Source organism: Vombatus ursinus, unplaced genomic scaffold, assembly GCF_900497805.2.
Source record: "Vombatus ursinus unplaced genomic scaffold, bare-nosed wombat genome assembly UNPS02014812.1, whole genome shotgun sequence".
Classification (NCBI taxonomy): domain Eukaryota; kingdom Metazoa; phylum Chordata; class Mammalia; order Diprotodontia; family Vombatidae; genus Vombatus; species Vombatus ursinus.
The window spans coordinates 77,995,659-78,014,467 of NW_020954590.1; positions in this window are offsets into that span (position 1 = coordinate 77,995,659).

An 18,809-nucleotide genomic window follows, 5' to 3' on the forward strand; every position below is an offset into this window, starting at 1 on the left:
TTCAATCTTTAAATATTTCCAAATAATTCTGTTGAAAAACTTTTATTCTTAATTTCCTTAATTATAGACTCCCATAGCCAAAAATACAGCCTATCCATGATGGGCTTCTCCATACTTAGTGAGGTTGGTACTCAGAAGACATCAACAAGAATTTGTTAAGTGTTTACTATGTTCAAGAGAATGTGTTAAATGCTGGGGATGAGGATGAAAAGAAAAAGAAAAAACAACCCCTGCCTTCAAGGAATTGATAGAAAAAGACAACACATAAAACATAATTAAACACAGTGAGGGAGGGGGGAAGATAGGAGGAGAAACAAAATTAGGAACAGAGTCAGTCAAAGAATTAGATGAATGGTTTGTTCATTTCCTTAAAATGGAGTTTCCAGGAGGAACTAGCTAGTTGGAGAAGGGGTAGAGAGATCTTCCAGGTGAGAAAGCTGCTGAGACATAGTGACCAAGTCTAGAGAGTCAGGACCAGCTTCAGGAGGGAAGAGGTTCAGTAATGGTCTTCATAGCCTCAGGCATCTTATTGTCAGAGTCAGGCCAAGACCAGTGGTTTTGTAAAATAGGTTTCTGCAATTGCTATGCTCTTTTTGGAAAAAAAAATCATAATAGCTATCCAGGGCATCTGATCCCATGCTCTCACCCTGAACAGTATTTGAAGCTTTTTTTAGCATGTTATAATTTGGATAAGCTTCATTTGCATAGTCATCAAGGACCCGAAGTCACCTCCATGCCACAATGAGTCATGGAAAATGTTATCAAGAAAATGTTTGAGAAAAAATGATGTGCTCATTCCATGGTGAGAGGAAAAAATAAGCACTAGGTATCCAGGATCTTCCACTCGTCTCCTTGCAATGTCAAGGAAAATTAAGCATGGCACCCAGAACACTCAATCAACCTCCTGAAGGAAACTTTCACAAGACTTGCACAACATAAGTGTGGAGTGGTTGCAGTCTCCATGATGTAGTAAGTACCCCTCTGATCATGACATCACAGTTCCATTTAGATATTGGAATAAATTCCTTGGTTATGACTGTTCACATTGTTTCTATCAACTTAATATCCTTTCTCATTTCCCTTGACAGATACCATCTTTAAAGTTTCTCAAACTCCATAGCCTCCGACAATTGTCAACTACACCTTTGATGTTACTGCTTATCATAGGATCCATCCTAGCATTCACTTATCTGTATGACTTAGCATACAGAATTTCTACTAGAGAAGCAGATATTCACACCTCTTTTGGAAATAAGTTATCTGAAAACTCATCACCATTGCACTGATATATGTCTAGAAAATCTGGAACCATGACATTTTTTCTTTCTGTGGAGAAAAAGACTCTGCTATCCCAGGGCTGCTAAAGATGACATAGTCACCAATCTATCACATAAAGTTCAGAAGTATAATGAATGTGAAACATCTTGGAACACTGGAATGTTCTATATAAATTTTAGGTATTACTACTGCAGACATAAACAAGGAGAATTTATCTAGACAAATAAAATATTAAACAAATGAGCTTTCAGGGAATCTCATTTAGCTTCCCCTCCCTCCCACCATGACTGGTATCAGTAATACGATGATAGCTAAGTATAACCTCTAACTAGTTAAGATACATAAAGATTATATTGTACTGCTTTATTTTATTTCATTTTTAAATTTTATTGATGACTTTGTGGAGATTATTATAATAATGCCTACCAAACTAATATTTTGTCAGTGATCCGATATGGCTGCAAATTGTGGAAAACCATAATCTCCAAAAAAAAAATCAAAATTGCAGATGATTAATAAGATCATGGTGAGACACATAATGGGATTTGATAAGTTATAGCATATTAACAATGATAACTTGTATGAAAAATAGAGATGTAAGAAACATCATGAAGAACATTCAAGACCAGAAAAGGAGACAGGACAATGAGACACCTAAAGGAAGTTCTCTCTCCCATGAGTAGAGATGGAAAATTTATGGAAGGACATGGAAAAGAATTGTTCAGGTTTAGAAGACATTCATGGTTTGTGATCATTAGTGGTATGAAGGAAGTACCCAGAAAAATGAGATCACTGATTTCATTGAAATATGGAAGTATGAAGCAGAACACAAAAATTTGGTGAAGCTAAGAAGCACACTTTCCCCCTACCAGTGCTATCACTTTAAGGAGATTAGATTAGTTTGTCAATACTTTCTCTTGACAAAACAATGTTATTATTCAGTCTCTTCTTCTATTCTAGATGGTGAAAATCTCTGACTAGCTTGGTTTTCAGCTCAGGTGACACTTTGAGAAAGTCTCTTTTACTTAACCATAATAATACCTAGAATATATTTAGGACTTAAAATTTACAAAGTGTTCCACAAATTTTCTCTCATTTGATTCTCACAAACCTATGATCTAGGTGCTATTATTATTATCTCCATTTTTTTTCCTCCATAAGGAAAATGGAGCAGATAGAAGTTGAGTTACTTGCTCAGAGTCACATAGCTAGTAATTGTCTGCAGCTAGATTTGAATTCAGGTCTTCTTCACTCCTGGTCCAGCATTCTATCCATTGCCCTGATTTTGTCTAATTATTAGTATCTTTTCACTACCCTTCAGTGATATCCTCTCTCTCTCTCTTTTTTTTTTTGGAGATCTCATACTGGATGTTTTATAGTCATCTCAAACTCAACATATCCAAAATAAAACTCATTATCTTTCATCAGAAACCCTTCCCTCTTCCCAGCTTTTTTATTGGTGTTGGGGAGAGGACTATTCTTTCTGTCTCCCAGGCTCACAAGCTTACTGTCACCCTCAATCCATATTCACACTAACTCTACATATCCAATCTGTTGTCAAATATTGTCATATCAACCATTATATTTCCCACTAAGTCTCTCTACTAATAATGTCACTACCCTGGTGCAGTCCCTCAAGCCTAGACTTGCAAAAACCTTCTAGTTAGTTCCCCTAATTCAAATCTTTTCACACTCCAATACATCCACCAAAGTAATTTTTTTTTAAAGAGCAGGTCTCATCACGTCATTACCCCACTCAATAAACTCCAGTGACTCCCTATTACTTCCAAGACTGAACATAAGATTGTCTGATTGGCATCTAAAGACCTTTACTACCTAGCGCTTTGCTATTTAGCCCGTTGTCTTACACTTCAACTCCCCTCCCCGTGCCGTTGGATCCAGCTGCACTAGCCTTTTTACTGTTCTTCACAGATGACACTCCATCTTCCATCTCGGCTTTGGCACTGGCTGGCCCCTCACTTCTGGAACACTCTCCTTCTTTACCACTTCCTTCATGTTTTCTTGGCTTCCTTCTAGACTCAACTCAAATCCTACCTTCTTTAGGAGGCTTTTCCCAGTCCATTCTGCTCTTACTTACTTGTCTCTGAGGTTTCTCCCATTTAAACTGTACGTTTTGTAAGTGCACAATTATTTGAATGCTGTTTCTCTCATTAAAATGTTAACTTCCTGAAGCTAGGGAACATATTTTTGCCTTTCTTTGCATTATTAGCACTTAGCACAATTCCTGGCACATAGAAACCACTTTATAAGTACTCAATGATAGACAAAGAGAACAACCCCTTTGTGGACACAATTGCTTCATTTTACATGAATTATATTTTGGTTGCCCCTCAAAAAAAGATACAAAGCTAAAAAAATCTGATGGACACAAACTCCTCCCTTTACAAAACAAACAACAAAAAAAGACAAGAGAAATATGAAAGATTTAAAACTGATGTGAAGGCCTTAACACAACATATTAGCTGTAACAGATCTCCTTGGTGACCATCCAATAGATAATCTAAACTACAGAACAAACAATCTAATCCGGAAAGGGCCTTTATAAATCTTAAAAATGTGAGAAGAAACATTTCTCTGTGGGTGAGTACAAATACCTTTCTGCCATATTTGTAATGGAAAGTGAAAAGAAAATGTTAGCAGAGAGATCAGACTGTGTGCTTTAGCCTATAAAGTAAACTAAATTTGAAAACAAACTTCATGTTCCCATTTCTCGGGGAGATACTATAGCAAATTTTCTTTACTACATACATATTGGGGTTTGTGGTAAGAAGCTGAAAATGTGGTAAAAATATAGCCCCTGGAGTTCCTTTTTTTTTTGTTTTGTTTGGTTTGGTTTGGTTTTACAGAAGCATACCAACTTTTCATAGCTAGTGTGGTGACAGACATTCATGGCTTATTTCTATGCATTCATTATGTTAATGATTTTCAAAAATTGTTTTTTTATGTGGTTTTTCCTTGTTATATTAAATTCTATCACTGCTCATTTACATTTGGTACATTTCTCTAAGGTATCCTACTTGGTGCCTCTCCCTTGTTTTTTGAAGTCTTTTAAACTTTTTGGACACTATTTGTACTTTACCTACTTTTCTCCATCTTTTGCTGCCTCATATTGTATAAAAATGAATATATTTCCTATTTTATTTTTATTTCTTCCATATATCCCTACAATACATCTATGAACAAGTAATTAATCAATGTCCTAATGGTTATTCTAATGTCTTATCTGTCTCTCCCACACTTGGGGAAGAAAAACTATGTAATGGATAGCTTTCTAACTTTTTCCTTATCTTTCATTTTGATGGAATCATTGTCTCTTCGGCACAGGTAGAAAAAACCCTCTACACCTTCTTCTTCTTCTTTTTAATGAGGCAATTGGGGTTAAGTGACTTCCCTAGGGTCACACAGCTAATAAGAGTCAAATGTCTGAGGCTGGAATTGAGCTGAGGTCCTCCTGACTCCAGAGCCAGTGCTCTATCCACCGCACCACCTAGCTGCCCCTTAGACAAATGCTAAAACTTAAATACATAATAAGAAAAAGAAAAATATAAGAAAAGAAAAAAAAAACATGGCATGCACACTGCAGAACATAGGAGATGATTCAGAATATATATACCAATAACTTTTCATTTCAAGAAAACCTATGTATTAAATACTGCACATTATGTTGAAAGTTGTCCATCTTTTCTTTGCTTCCTTGTATGTTTTCTTTGCTGTATACTTTTTACTTTTGTTCTTTTATTTAGTCTACCTCTCTCTAAACCCCACCCCAGGCTACAATTAAGTATTTATATATATTTATGTGTAGATATTGATATATACATACACCTATACATGAGTACATATATACATATATACACACCTACATATATAAACATATACTTTCCCTAAGAGATTCTACTCCAAATCTTTGTTTTTTTATGTTTGTGCATATCTCTTATTTCTTATTTCTTATTCCTAACTCCTCTACTTTACTTCTACCTGCTACCTTGCTCTTCTATTACTTAACCTACCTCCCTGTAGCAATCCTTCCCTTATCCTCCCATTCCACTAAACCTAAACACCCTTTTGTACACCCCTTTGACCTATTCCCTCCCTCTCCCCTCTAAAGATCACTCCCTTATCCTCCCATTCCCCTAAATATAAATTACCATTTTCTAATCTTGTGTTTTTCTTATTCATATTTTACCCATAAATCCTCCATAGCGGATCCACCAAAAAATGAAGGGAAAGCTTTCTTAAGTTTTGTTAATCTATGTTTTTAAATAAATAAATAATCAGTTATTATAAATTTAACTTTAGATATCTAGTCCAATAGTCATATGTCACACACATCCCTTACTTCAAAATTTAAGGCCCTCTAAGATAGCTCTTATATTTTTCTGCCACCAGTACCACTGAAGGAGGTAAGGTAAGTGGAAGAAAAGGATAAAAATTACCCAAGGGAAGTTTTCTGAACTTCAGAGGCAGCAACACTAACCTCTGACAAAATGGTGGTTCTAAATGGGACAAAAGAAGAAAAGAGAAGTAAAAAGAAATTACATAGGGGAGTTAAGGCAAAAATTGAGAGGCAAAGGTTGACAAGAACAACGATAGAAAAAGTAGGTTTTAAGTATTCTACAATAAATCCTTGGAAAAAGAAAAGTAAAATGTGAATTGGGTAATAAGTAAATTAAAGAAAAAGTCAGATAAAATAAAAAATGCTGCAAAATACAAAAATAAAAATGAGATAAACATTGAAAAATCAAATTTTAAAAACTTCCAGGAAAAATGAAAGGTTGTAAGAGAGGCAAGCTCCTAATAACTTCCTCAAAAAAGAAAGAAAGAAAGAAAGAAAGAAAGAAAGAAAGAAAGAAAGAAAGAAAGAAAGAAATATACCAAATATTACCAAAAAAATCAAAACAACTGTTTCACAGAAAAAGAAAAATAATGAAAAAAGAAATGGGGGTGGGGGAGGACTCGGAAATGCATAATTATTATTTATATATGTAATTTGGCCTTCTCTGGATATGCCCAGTATAACATAAAGATGTGCTTGAGGGGCTTTTTGAGCATGCCCAGTTTGTCTAAGTGCATCCTCTACCATGTGTGTGAGTTAGGCTGGCCTCCTTTGATGGGTTGCCTGATTCTTTAGAACTGACAAGATTGAGCTGTTCTTTCTCTTTCTATTGTGTTCTTTTGGCAACTCTTTTTGGGAGTATCCCCTTGCAATTAGCACAGTGCTGGTACTTAATAGGCAGTTAATAAATGTTTATTGAAATGAATTGAAAAATATGCTCTTTTTCACCACCTTCTTTCACAGATGCCATAAACTGAACTATTTAGATTATCTTTCCTAGTTTGCTCTCTTTTATTCTTGACTCTGATAAATGATCCTAGGGGTGTTCATTTCTGTTCTGTGCTGTTTGTCTGGAGTTTTAGGTGATCCTCACAAGTCTAGGACTTCAAGCCTTGAAACCAGGATATTAAGTGGAAAGACTGCACCCAGACAGCTTGCATGGAACACTGAGAAGCCAGGTACCTGAGACTCAAGCAAAAGGGATTTTTAAAATTGGAACTAGAACTATGTTCTATGGGAACCAAGGTAAGATAAAAATCTAATTTTCTTTCTTTCACCAGAGACTGGCTCAGGGTGGGAAGAAGGATTATGGCTCCCATGTTTGTGATTATACCTACCAAAGTAAATATCTTAATATAAAAGATAATCTGACTGCTAGTGTTAAATAAAACTGAGGTGCAGGCCCCCTCTAAACTTGGGGGAGCCAATGACAGAGAACTTAGACCCCTTAATCCCCTTAAGGATACTGAAGAACCATAGGAAAAATGGTAAAATCTAATATGCCTGGCTTTCAGGTAATGGAAACAAGGTCATGTGCTACACTTGAATAAGATGAAGTCAGGTTGGAAGAAGGGGAAAAAATAAAGAATTTAAATTAGCAATGGTCCCAGAAACAAAATTGAAATTATAACAAGACACATCAACAAAGACAATTAATATATTGATAAAGGAAAAAATGAATTGTTAAAGGAGGAACAAAACAATGGGATCACAGATCTCAGATGATGAAAATTTCCAACTTTGAAATATCTATGGAATATATAAGTAAAATAGTAGAACTATTAAGCACTGAAATTTATTTTTTACATAAGGACAGGAACAACATTCAACAAAATAACCTTGAGAAATATCACACCAGAAGCATTCTTGGATGCTTTCCAAGTGACAGAATAGCAGCACAGGGCATGAAAATGCAATTTATTATACTACCCAAAGGATTCAATGAAGTAGTCATATAGTCATATTTCAGGAAATCTCACAAGAAAATTTCCCAAAAATATTTTAATCAAAGCATAAATTAAACATCAATAAAATGTCTAGAAATAAATTCAGATTTAACTTATCTGGACAGACACAGTGTAGGTACACTCCAAGATTACAATAGCAAGAAAATGACTTTATAAGCAGCCGAGAAGAAAAACAATATCATATGCCAAAGAATAAATGTGAATTTTACTAGATTTTCACCCAGAGTATGAAATGACAGAAATAATTTATATTTTCAGAATGTTGAAAATAAGAGACATTAATAATCCTTAGTCCCAAATTAGCTTTTTTAATCAAAAATTGGCATTCTCTTTTGAAAACAAAAAAGTCACATAATTTTCCACAAGAATAAAATATCAGAGAAATTTCCTGTCCTAAGCTATCAAAATGAAAATCCACAGAGAATAAATTTCAACAACATACACTAGAAATTTTGCAACTATGAAAGATTAATCACCAACTCAATGTCAATGTTGTGGAATGATATTAAAATAACAATGTTGTTTTGATTAACCTGTACCTCAAAGTAATCATCATGGAGCACTGAGGGAGAACAAAAAAAATCTTAAGGGTTGTTTTAATTAACAGCTACTGCAACTTAAAAATAATAGGAACTCATCAAAACAACAGTAATGTTAATATGGTTAATAACTATTTCTATGGAAGGATCAGAGAGAGAAAATAGCAATGATTTTTTATTACCAATTTTATGGCTCAAAGAGGCTTAGTATGGGTGACAAATACATGACAACAACAACAACACCAATGCTGCTGCTGCTGCTGCTGCTACTTTTACTAATCATACTAGAGAGATAATGTGGGGTAGTACCTGAAGAAGAGAATCCTGAAGCCAGGAAGACCTGAATTCAAGTCTTGCATCTGATATGTACTGACTGTGTGATCCTAGACAATTCATTTAACCTCTCCACTCATGCCATTATATGATCATAGAATGGGAAGAAGAAAGGGATAATTTCCTTTGGGGTCTTAGAGATGAAAACAAACAAACAAGGAGTATGGGAGTGACAAAGGCATTACAAAGCCCAAAGTGGCATTCTCATCTCTAACAAGAAGAGGGCAGAAAAGTAAAACACCTGCAAAAAAAATTGCAATGACATCAGAAAATAAGGGGATTTTGTTTAATGTTATGTGCGTGTGTAAGTATTAAGATGAGATTATTGTTAGTGTAATAAAGTAGTTTGCCTTCCTGCTGACAAAAACAAGAATATCATAAAATTAATGATAGAGGGAAACCCCATTTAGTAATTACAGTTCTTTAATGTAAATCAGTGGAACAGATTAGGTAACCGAACTAGAACCTAATGATCTAACAAGATTAGATCTACAAATCCCACCTCTCTCTCTCTCTCTCTCTCTCTCTCCTCTCTCTTCTCTCTCCTCTCTCTCTCTTCTCTCCTTTCTTTCTCTTCTCTCTCTCCCCCTCTCTCTTTCTTTCCCCCCTCTGTCTCTGTCTCTTTCCCTCTCCCTCCTTCCTCCCTCCCTCCCTCTCTCTCCACCTCCCTCTTTTTCTCTGTCTCTCTCTCTCACACACATGAACAATCACACATGCATACATGTACACAGTTAGATACCAGTATAATGGTTTTTTTTATTCAAAACACACCATAAAAATTAAAAAGTAATGCAGTATTACATGTCTAACCATTAAGAATAGATAGATAATTCTTAGACATTTATCAAAAACATGAAATTATGAGACAAAATAAGTGAATGTAATTGTTTAAAGAGTTTTTTGCATAGTAATAAGTAATGTGACCAGAAGATAATTTTTAATTGGGGAGAAATATTTATGGTAAACATTTTTATAAAAGTTAGGCAGTTACAATCTATTAAAATAATTGTTGCAAATATATAAGTAGGATCCATTCTGTAAGAAGTCAGAAATATGGGTAAAGTTTTCAAAAGAAGAACAGATTAATAATCAATAACCATATGAAAAAATGGTTCAAGCTGTCTATAAAAGAATTACAAATTCAAACAACTCTGAGAAATCACTATGTACCCACCTAATTGTCAGACAGTTAAAAAAGGATAGGCTTCACAGGATCACACAGGATTAGAGGTAGGAGTCCTGTCTACGCTTTTGTTTTTGTCTCCTGAGAATTTAGCATTGTATCAGCACATAGTTAGCATTTAAAGACTTAATTCATTCATTCACTCATTCATTCTTTCTTTCCTCTTCTGTAAAATGGGAATAATCATGATATTTGTATTGTTTACATTATAGAGAAGTTACAAAGAAAGTGCTTCATAACCTGTAGCATGCTATGTACATAGGGTTTTTTTTTATTATTATTAGAATTCTGGTAAGTCATCATAGAATGCTGTGATTAAGCCATTAGAACTCTCAAGAATTAGAGCTCTCTTAGAAATATAATCCTAAATACGATTACTCAAGTACAACAAGACAATTTGTGAACACAAAAGTGATATTTAGCTTCTCAGGGAGTTAAAGCAAGTAGCAAAGGCTACAGATTTCATCCTCTGGACAAACTGAGAAAAGTTGTGTCAGTACTTGATAAAGTCATGTAACAAGCACCCAGGAATGTTCTCTTGCAACTCTGACTCATGCACTGTTGTTTGCAACTCAAATCTCTGTCAAAATTAGTTGAGTCTGAATTCATTTCTCCACTGTCAAGGTAAGATCTGAGGTGATGAAGACCTAGTTTTCTAGTATTAGTTCCAGTCACATTTTTGTCAGGACAACACTGCCCATTTGAGCATGTGAACCACATGTGGCCCTCTAGGTCCTTGCGTGTGGCCCTTCGACTTAATTCAAAGTTCACAGAACTAAGGATTCAGTGGAAGGACCACACGCGAGGACCTAGAGGGCCACTGAGACCACAGGTTCCCCACCCCTGGTAAGAACTCAAATACAAAAACTAAGTTTACCTGTTTGGAGTGAAAAAGGGACCATTGATTTCATTGGTCTTTTTCAAATGTATCTAATGATGACTTTGAAGAGCATTATTTTTTCACAGTAATTAATGTTGAACGGTTTATCCAGGAATTCAATAAATTGTCTCATTTCTCTGGAGGCAACAGCATTTGCTTGAGAGTTTTGGAAATACTAATGAAGTTGGCAAACCTAGAACCATCTGGCTTAGGTATCACAGTTTAGGTTAATTATGAACAGACAAGACACTTGTTACACAAAGAAAATGAATAAGCCCTTAGCACATAAAAATCAGTCTCACAAAGACAAGACACAGACTATTTGTATATACATATTTCCCAAGAGAAGTGGCACATTTTCTTCTTTCTAGAATCATAGAATCTTAGAGTTGGAAGAGACCTCTTAAAGGTCAAATAGTCCAATTCCACCTGAAATGGGAAATCTAACTACAACATCCCAGGCAAGTAATTATCACTTCCTTGTTAAGCTCCAGTTATAGAAAGCTTACTACTTTCTGGAAAAGGCCAGTTCATTTTTTGAAAACTCTAAAAAGTAAAAAGCCAGAATTTTCATCACTGTAATTTCCAGTACTGTTCCTATTACTGAATTCTGAGCCAAGAAGAAAAATTCATTTTTTTTCACCAGAACCTATCACATATTCAAAGACTGGTCACATCCCTTTAATATCTTTTCTTCTGCAGGCTTAACACATTCTTTAGGTCATAGTCTAAGATTCAGTTTATACTTTGCTTACACTGGCGGTCATGTCTTACCACTGGGGTAATTAACTTGGGGTTTATAGATTTCTAAAAATAATTTGGCTACTACATTTAAATTTATATTGAAATATTAGTTTCCTTCATATTTCTTTGTATTTTGTTTTATGAATTTAAAACTTCTTATCAAGGATGGCATTTGTAAACAATATATTGATAAGGGGTCCATAGGTTTAAACGCACTGCCAAAAGTGGTCCATGACACAAAGAAGATTAAAGACCTTCTGAGGAATCCCTGAGGATTCCCTGAGGAATCTCTTTCTTACTGATTGTTAGCATTGGATACCTTCTCAAATCACTTTGCTTTTACTTCCATAAGCATATGTCGTATTTGCTCTGTAGACTATAAGCTCCCTGAATACTGGGCCTCTGATCATTGTGCCATTTTGTTATATTCCCAAGTATCTTCCACTGTACTCTGGACATATTAGATGATAAAAAATTTATTGAATGGAATGGAGTTTCCTTGGACATAGTTCTTTCTAAAATATGGTACCTCAGTTTGAATATAATATTCTAGGTGGGGTTTGAACAATGTACTATGATTGGGTAGAGATGAGAAAGTAAGCATATGGGTTAGTGGTTACTTAAGTTAAGGGGATTGTGAGGGGCATAGTGGAAAGTACATTAGATTTGGAGTCAAAAGACATGGGCTTGAATATTAGCTGAGCTGAGGCATTATTGTATGACCTTAGGTAAATCACTTCATCTTTCTGAGCCCCAGGTCCCTGATATATAAAATGAGGGGTGTGTACTTCATTACATGATCTTTAAGGTCTCTTTTTCATTCAAATCCTGGCATCTATTTTCCCAATCAATTATTCAATCACACTGTAGTAAGTATTAACTTATCAAGTACTGAGGATACAAAGACAAATCAAATAATCCTTGCCCTCAGTATATTCCAGTGATTATCTTTCTAGGGGTAATAAAATTAACAGAGATCTTTTCATCTTTTTTTTGCATCTTCTCCTCTTTGAAATATTTTATAGATCAATCCCCAAGGCTTTTTAAATTGTGCTGCCTCCAACACTTCATTAGACCTAACCACTCTTCCCAAATTCATCTTCTTTGGTAACATTTCCTGTTCTTCCCACAAGGCATTGGGTACTGAGGGAGAGAAATCCAAATGTCACACCAATGTCAACAGGCAAAGGGGAAAAGGAAAGACATTTCCATGAGGAAAATTCCACAAAAAACCACCAAAGAAACTAAAAAAAAAAAAGAGTAAACACAGAAGACCCCATAATGAAAAAAATACTATAAAGAATGAAAAAATAAGAATAAGACTTCAGTAATTACAACTGGATCACACAAATTAAATGAGAATAATTTTTAAAATCTCCAAAGTGGTTGAGAAGCTTAATAAAATAAGTATGATATGAGAAGTAAAAGTAGAATTCAAATATTTCTAAAAGAATTTCTTAATTTCTGCATCATCATTAATGAATTGGTAGAGTGAATGAAGAAAAAAAACATTTTAGAATCTTAGAATTTTTGGCCTTAAGACTTAGGCTGTATGGCTCTCTGATAGCTAAGACCACTTTTTGTAGAAGCTCCCTGGGCACTTGTCCAAAACATAAGTGATTCACCTCTATCATTATTTTCCAATGTTTTGGCAAGTTTAATGTTTATGGATTAAAAAAAATAGCATAGCTCAGACTAGAGGACAGATTTTTTTTAAAAATGTGAGAAGTATTACTTAATTATCTATATTCTATTTTTATTTATATATAGGCTATTGCAAGTATTACTGAAATGAGACATTCAAAATACATTGCATCATAGATCATTTCAGTTCAAAACTTTGATAACCTTCATATCACTTACTAATCTTCAGATTTTTGAAGTGTGTCTAACACCTTTAAGATATAGGAAGAATAGTCATTCTATGATTATATAAGGATATTATACTGAGGGATAAAATTGAATAGCATTAGACTAGGACAAAAGGGTCAAATACAGATTTGAATGATACTGATCTCATAAAATGAATTACTTAAAAACACATGGTATTGTAGTGAGCCAGATTCACATCACTATAACCTCCAGTATTAAATATAAAATCCTGTTTTGTATTCAAAGCCCTTCATAATCTAGACCCTCCACATGTAGTTTTTTTATATCCTATACTTCACTCACACATACTTTCTGATCAAGTGAAATTGTCCTTGCTATTCCATGAACAAAATATTCCATCTCTCAGTTCCATGCTTTCACCGGCTGTACCCCATGTCTGCAATTTTTCAACTCCTCGCTTCCCTAGTTTCCCTCAAGTCTCAGGTAAAATCCTACCTTTGACCTTTTCCCAATCCTTTAATCCTAGTGCCTTCCCTGTTAATTACTTTCTATTTATTCCGCATATAACTTATTTGTACATAGTTGTTTGCATGTCATCTCCCGTGTTAGACTGTGAGTGCCTTGAGTGGAACGACTGCCTTTTGACTTTATATCCCCTTACTTAGAACAGTGCCTGGTTCATAGTAGGCACTTAATAAATATTTATTGTTGTAGAATTTATCATTATGATATGTCTATAGGTTATGAATAAACATTCATAGAATGTGGCTCAGGGGTGCCCAAGTGTGTCAATATTTCTAACCCATAATTGATGTACATCTATGGTACTATGGATACCATAGTACCCGCAAAGAATTGTGGGCTTTCTTTCTTCCTCTAACCTCAGGAGACAAGAGGGATTGCAAGAATTCAGCAGCTGTACAGAGAACCATTCCCATGGCTTCCATCTTCACTTCCTTATCAGGGACACATCTTCTTTCCCCAAATAAAATCTATGGAACCTGTTTTCTGGCTCATGGACCAGAGAGTGGGACTAAATGCATGTTCTTTCCCAGTTTAGTCTTGTGAAAATATCTGGTTTATAAGAATTATATTTTTATGGTTATAGCTTAAGTCTCAGGCTCAATATTTTAATTAATTAGGTCTTCAAAAATTGACAAATAGGACAAAACCCTACAATTCATTATACACAGAAAAAGTTATATGTTTGTAACTGAGGTTCATCTCATTTTCTTTTCCCCAATCTTTTCTTAATACATTCCTTATAATGGATTTATGGTGATAGAAGTCAGTGAATTAAATTTCAAACACAATCAAAATTAAGTTAGTACTTGCTATGCCTCTGAGCCTCTCTAAGCAGTTGCTTTTGTTGAAAATATTAATTGACTATAAAGGGATCAGAGTTATAGAATCTTGTTGCTTGACTCCAGGGAGAACAAACAGTAAGTTAATAGCAATTTGCCATCTAATATAATTAAATTTTATATTCTAGTATAAGAATCTGGTCAAATAATTCCTTCCTTTGTCACATTTAATGATACGTGTTTGAGAAATTCTGTTAATCATTTTGTGGTGTTTACCAAGTTATTGTCTAATTAAATCTATTGCTATAACCTTTCCTCAACAATGAATACAATTAGTTTTGATTATGTGTTTTTTCTCATAAACTTTAAAGTTATCATCTTGCATCGAAAAATACAACTGGCATGTAGCATCTATATTAAAAATGAGATCCTATTTCCCCCAGAAATAAAATAGTCATGAAAATAGAATTATCTTGGCCTAATTATTTCCTTTGTTGTTGTTGTTTTGCACAGGAAAACTATCAGAGAGGAAATATTAAAGATTTATTATAAATTCATTTTGCTAATCATAGTTTACTACCCATATATCTGAAGTAATTTTTAGGACTGTTTATATATAACTTGAAATCTGTGCCAATCTTTATTCTTTCTTCATCCCCTCCATGGTTGAACTCATTGGTAATCTGTGGACAATGTGGTATCTCTGTTATTTAAAGAGGTTGAGGAAAGAAAAGGGGACAGAGGAAGAGAGAGTGGGAGGTGATGAGATTATCTTAATGATGCATTGTTTTTTTTAATGGTCTTTTGACAGAGTAACTGTTCTGAAAACTTTGTGAGTCTGAGAGCTTTGACTGAAATAATTTTTATACATTTTTATGTTGCCTTTCCAACTCCCACATTTCTACAAACTGTGCTTCTAGTAGCCTTAGTTCAAAATGTTGGGGTTATCCTCAATATTTCACTTTCCTTTGCCCCTCATGTTCAATCAACAAATAAGTGTCAATTCCTTTGCAATGTCTCTCAGTTTCACCATTTCCTTACATTTTTCACTACCACCTACTTACTTCAGGCCCTTATCATCTCATTTCATAGTTAACCTGTCTATCCTAAGGCTTTCCCCCACCCCACTTCAATTTAGACTGCACGCCATAGACACTGTAATCTTCCTAAAACATTGCATTAATTATGCTTTTTCATCAAAAATCTGTAGTGACTCACAAATACCTAATTCATTTTTTTTAGCTTTCAACACTGTCACCAAACTGTAACCTATCTATCCAACCATGTTTTTCCTTAATACCCAGTTTGAAATCTTTGTTCTAGATTTAGAATAATCTTATTGTTATTCTTCTATACACTCCTTCTGCATCCTACCCCACCTCCCACATATACACCCTGCTCCTGTGTTATTTTCTTTCCTTGAAAGAACTCTTCCTTTATTTATTTATGATCAACTCAGCCTTTGAATCTCATTACCTATGGGAAAATGTCACTTCAAATGCCAGTTAATATCGATCTCTCTCTTTCTGAAATCTTTTTAAACTGATTGTCTGTATCTTACAATTAACACTTTGCATTGTCTTTAATCATTTGCACCAGATAACACTATCTGATATGTTACATAAATGCCTTCAAATATAATTTCACTGAAGTCCTACTATGCTGCCTCATTGTGAAATGTAGGTAATCATGAGTTCTCAAAGGCCATGGCAGCAGTGTATATGATGTGATGGGTTCTACCTAGGTGGAAAGGCATCTTTCATAGGAGGATCAGCCTAGCTACATTCAGAGATACTTATCATTAGATTGACCTCAGTATGATGGATTTTGGGTTCATAGCTATTTTTAAAGAATATCTAAGTCAGATATGTTGTGATCCATATTTATAGAGGAAATAATCCATATTGATGAAATCCAAGATTCTTGAGTTATTGGCATGCACACGCATGCACACATACACACACACAGGGGTATTATTGTCTAAATCACTGAAAGTTCCAGTTATGTATGAATTGCTTCATCAACCAATTTATAAGCTCATAGAGAGAAGAATTGAAGCTTCTAGGTATACTCAGCCTAAAAAAATACTTATTGGGACTATATTAGTTTGTATTAATTGTTTTAAGGGATAGAAGAATTAAATTAATTCTGTGCAATTCTAGAAGGCAACATTAGGATCAATGGGACTGAGTTGTCTAATTTTGTTGATTCTAACTCTACAAAATCTTGCCCATCTGGCCCCTTCTTTCCATTCATGCAGCCACCATCCTAATATGGGTTTACATCATTTCTTGCTATTGAAAGAGCCTTTAAATTGATCTCCCTGCTTTCAGCCTCTCTCCTTTCGAATTCACCCTACACACAGCTACCAAAATGATATTCCTAAAGCACAAGTCTGACCATGTCAAGTAGATTTCCTATGGCCTATTGCCTCTGGGATAAAATACAGTGTTCTCAGTTTGCTATTTAATTCTTTCATTCTCTGGCTATAGCCTATCTATACAGTATTATTTCCTATTACTCTCCTTCACACTCTCAACATTACCATCAAATTGATCCACTTGCTTGTTCATTGAATTTGTTATTCCATCTCCTACCTTCCTGTCTTTTCACAAGCTGTCCTCTATGGCTGAAATTCCCTCTGTCTTCACATTTGCCTCTTAGAATCTTTGGGATTTTTTAAGGATAGGTTTTGTTGCCACTTCCTAGAGGAAGCCTACCTTCATCCCTTTACTTGTTAAATCTCTAACCCTCTTCAAATTATCATATATACTAATCTATTTTTATGTTGGATTCCCAAACCCAGCCCTCAGAAGTATGTAAGCTCCTAGAGGACAGGGGCCAATTTTGCTTTTGTTTTGTATCCTTGGCACATAGCACAAGACCATTATAACATACTTGATTTAGAGCTTGATCTTTGATTTTATTGGGGTGGAAAAATTCCCATTACAGATACAAATCTGCAACTTGTCTATATATTTTAATGTGAGAGTAACCAAAAGAGCAGAAAGGTGGGTTGACTTTCCCATTGTCATGAAGCCAATGTTTATCAGAGACAGAACTTACTCAGGTCTTCCTAACTTAAAGAACAGTCCTCTCTCCAATTATCCAAGTTTCCTTTGCATGACCCCTTGGTAGAGGTTTTTAGGCAGAAACTTTACCATTACTTTTTCACAATATCATAGAAAGGATTGTTGCAGAAGCTTTTAAAAATACCTGTTGAAAATCAGTTGAATACAAAGGCAAAACTTAGCTAAATGTAAAAAGGAACTTGCTAAAATTTGAGCTGTCTAAAACTGATTGAGTTTCCTTATAAGCTAGCAGTTTCTCTAACAAGAGATGTTCCAGTAGAGATTAAAATTTTTGGGAATATCATCTACTGTATTCATGCTTGGGATATAGAGTGCACTTTAAGGTCCCTTTCATGTCTGGGATCTAAAACTTATTGTGGGTAGGAATTTAGTCTCAATCTTCTGTACCTCTGTGGTGGCTAGCAAAATATTATTAACATAGTAAAATTCAAATTGCTTATTTGGTTTTTTTGGCAAATGTGAAGTTTCATATAGTTAATTTTATTTGTAAACATCAGGGATGTTTATCCATGACACTTTTAGAAAGTTGATTCTTAACTTTATAGAGGTTTACCCAAGGTTAAGATACATAAAATCATAAAATCTTAGAATGAAGACAAGAAAGTTTACCTACTCTGACCCTTTTTAAACACATGAATCTTCTTTATATAATAACCCTAAAACTTTTTAGAAATGTAAATTATAGATGAATTTTTCAATTTATACTGAAGGAGGGACATTCCTTATCAGGAGTTCCCACAGCAGTAAAAGACCAAAAAGAAAAGTTCTTAGGAAAATTTGGAGAAGGAATTCCTTGAACCACTTCTCATTTGGTTGTCAAAATAATTACTTGAAACAAAATATAGCAACCCTAAAAATAGACTATCCAGTATCCTCTCAATGATCACCAAGTTCAGAAAATTTTTATTCAAACCAATATAGCTGAAGACCTGGGAATAAATCACAATAGTTTGTAGAGAACTCAGTATACTATACACTTCTTAGTTTTAAACTCTTCAGTTCATTCTTTGAAGCAGACAAAGTCAGATACCCTGGAAAAAATCAGGTATCTGGGTGATGGATGGAACTTCAATTGGGAAATTGCTTTTCCTTGAGGAAAAAAGCAAAAGTGCCTTCTATTAGATGTCTCATAGCATACATTTTTTTCAAAAAGCAGTCATTAAGAACCGAATTGCCACAAGTCATTGTAATAGGTTTTGGTATTCAAAGACAAAATAAAAAAAATAATCCCTGACCTCATGCAGCTTTCTACTAAAGGATACAATAAACACATCAGTAAATACAAAGTAATTTGAAGAG